General features: G+C 49.9%; 1 non-coding gene across 1 annotated transcript; it reads right to left on the minus strand.

Annotated features, from left to right (window-relative positions):
* Positions 1–357: 357 nt before the first annotated feature.
* LOC116978163 lies at positions 358–549 on the minus strand. The gene has a single exon (XR_004413402.1). It is a non-coding gene; the product is annotated as a U2 spliceosomal RNA (small nuclear RNA).
* Between the last annotated feature and the right edge of the window lie 2,719 nt (positions 550–3,268).

A 3,268-nucleotide genomic window follows, 5' to 3' on the forward strand; every position in this document is an offset into this window, starting at 1 on the left:
ACATGTTTAAGTCAATTCATATTGGCATTAAGTATTACAAGCTCAGTAACACATCAGGACACATAAGATGTTACTCAAAACAGGTGGAAGTGTACAACCATAATCCTTCCTGCCGATAAATTCCATGATAACACTACAGATTAATCCATTTGCCCCCATATTACAGGTATGGAGATAGTTTTTGAACACTAGTATCTCAGCTCATAGGAAAGGTACAAAGTTCAGTAGCTGGTAATGCTGCTATATCCCAATTACTTTGCCACGTAGTTGATTGGTGGTTAATGCACCATGACTGATAGTCTTAATGAATACCAGATAACAACGTTGTGGATGGTCAACGTAAATATCTGGATATATATTTTGTGCACCGTTCCCAGAGGCACTGCAATACTGGGTCGATGCGTGGAGTGGACGGAGCAAGCCCCTATTCCATCTCCCTGTTCCAAAATTCAATTTAATATATGGTCCCTAGATAAGGGACGTATCAGATTATTAAACTGATAAGAACAGATACTACACTTGATCTTAGCCAAAAGGCCGAGAAGCGATGCAGCTAAAGCTGTATCCAAGGATAGTTTGTCGTTAATATATAGACATGCCATGACGGAATGTTTCTAAGTGTCAGGGCTAGTTGATTCTGGATAACTTTGACTTAAATGCCGCAACGCTCATCATGGTTACTCCATCCAGGTAATTGCGGTATATCCGAAACTTATATGAGAAGGTACTGAATAGTGTGCATCTTCAAGGTCGATGTCTACCATAAAGTATCCTTGGATCCATGGTAGTAGTTACAAATCCCATGAATGGGTATACCTGGTGAAATACTCAAGTGGTTTATCAACGATGGTGCGACATTCACCATCGTGGGAGGGTAGACCACTTGGGGTGCTTGCTGAATTGGTGGCAAGATATTAATTCTATTCCCCTTGTATTTATTTTTTGGTATATAACTACCAAGAGTGATAGCTTCCTAACCAGGCGTGATTCATCCACCCCTTGTTAGTACAACCCTTAACCTTTATGTGATGGTAGGAACCATACTTATCTGTCTTCATTGTTGTTTTCTTCGGTTTCTGGTTCCTTGTTCTTGTAGGGACGATGTTTGTTGGGGGGTGGCACATTTTCCCCTGGGGCCTGCTCTGGGCCGTGGCCTAAAATGCTACAGGTTTGGCATGCAGGCCCCGAGCTTTCACCAGTACCATGAGGTAGACGCCCCTGGTGGACACGTTGAGGTACTGCTGTCTGGTTTAGTGTGGTGCTCATTCCAGACTCTGCCCTCTTGTGCCGAATAGTTTGAACACTTCGTCCAGTTTTTTAGGACTGGTTTGGTAAGTGCCAGGTAGCAGGATCTGTGTTTATGAGGTCGGCGTTCTCATAGTCCTGTTAATTTCATAGATTGAGGGCAGGTTTGTGAGTTCATTTCAGAAGTTATGAGGTATACCGTTGAACAGTAGGGTCAGGTGTTTTGCCATACTACCCTGCCCTTCTGGAATGAGCAGGTGGACATGATAGCCGACGTCAGGGTACCAAATGCATTTTTAAAATATTTAGGTTAAACGCGCTGCTCAATGTATCCCCCAATAATGGCGGGCACTTTGAGTAAATGCAATTTAGGGGAGGCGTGATAAAACCAACGCCTCATGGCTACCTGTCTTGGAGAGGTTTTTTGGAAAAGACAGGTAGTAAGCTGGCCATCAGTTGAGACTGAAAAGCCATCTCGCTAGTGGTGGAGTCACATAGCGGCCACACCCAGCAGCTCTTCCTGATCCTGTACCTCAAGCATACTCCCGATATTGTTCAGCCAGTGACCCCTCTTCATGACCAGCCCAGCCACTGGTCACCCCAAAGCTAACCACACTAAGGAGGAAGCGATGGGCAGTGCCTAGGCACTGTGGAGGGTATGCCTGAACCCTCCAGCGAGACTGCCCCTCACGTAGCATGTCTCGCAGGAGCTCCTGCTCCAGGAGCCGCTCCAGCGGCTCAGGCGGCTGTCTCTCTCCCTGCGGGTGGAGAGACGTCCCCTCCAACAAGTCGGAAGCCACCGGCCGGATGCCTCTTCGGATGGCTAGACATCCAGCCCGCAGCTCAGGCACTAGCGGGACTGGCTTCGGCGCGGTGTGGGGATAGCGGAACGCCCGGTTAAATGTTCCTACCGCCTTCTTCTGGAGCTTTTGTGCCTTGTAGTAGCGAGAGCGCCCCTCAAGCAGCGCGTCTCGCAGGCACCTGCTCCGAGAGCCGCTCCAGCGGCTCAGGCGGCTCTCTCTCCCCCCGTGCGGGTGGAGAGACGTCCCGTCCCAAATCGGGAACACCTGCCGGATGCCTCTTCGGGTGGCTATACATCCAGCCCGCTAGCGGGCTGGGCTCGGCACGGTGTCGGGGAATAGAGGAACACCGGGTCGCTCCTACCGCCTGTTGCTGCCCCCCTTCCCCCCGACGGGAAACGTTCCTCCTCGAACGGGGGACAGTTTTGTTCCAGAGCCTTTTTCTCTGCCTGTAAAACACAAGCAGAAAAAGGGGCTCCCCTGTAAAAGAAACCCGACCTCAGGATACTCACCTGACGGTCCGTTTCATCTGTTGCGGGAGTGCCTAGCTCCCGCTGCCGCTGTTGCACTGCTGGCGTAATGCCGCGCCTGCGCACTGAGCGGGTTCTTCACGTAGTCACTCACGTGACTCCGAAGTAAAATTTAACATAAACATCCACCACAGTGTAATCCACATTCCTCACTGTGATGGAAGGCAATAAAGTTCAGTCAGCTTCCTCCCTTGTTCACCACGTGGTGGTCGGGGCCTTGAACCCTCCGCAGTTCGCTGCTGCCGACGGTCCGATGTCCAGACCCACTCGTCGAGGTGATGGAAACTCCGGCATCGGAACGGCTTGCAGCCGTGGAGCTTACTGGGAGAGCACACAGTGCAAACTCCATACAGGCAGCACCTGTAGTCAGGATTGAACTCGGGTCTCTGGCGCTGTAATGCCAGAGACCATATAACCATATAACAATTACAGCACGGAAACAGGCCATCTCGGCCCTTCTAGTCCGTGCCGAACACGTATTCTCCCCTAGTCCCATCTACCTGCACTCAGACCATAACCCTCCATTCCTTTCCCGTCCATATAACTATCCAATTTATTTTTAAATGATAAAATCGAACCTGCCTCCACCACCTTCACTGGAAGCTCATTCCACACAGCTACCACTCTCTGAGTAAAGAAGTTCCCCCTCATGTTACCCCTAAACTTCTGTCCCTTAATTCTCAAGTCATGTCC

This window comes from Amblyraja radiata, chromosome 10 (assembly GCF_010909765.2).
Source record: "Amblyraja radiata isolate CabotCenter1 chromosome 10, sAmbRad1.1.pri, whole genome shotgun sequence".
In the NCBI taxonomy this organism is placed as follows: domain Eukaryota; kingdom Metazoa; phylum Chordata; class Chondrichthyes; order Rajiformes; family Rajidae; genus Amblyraja; species Amblyraja radiata.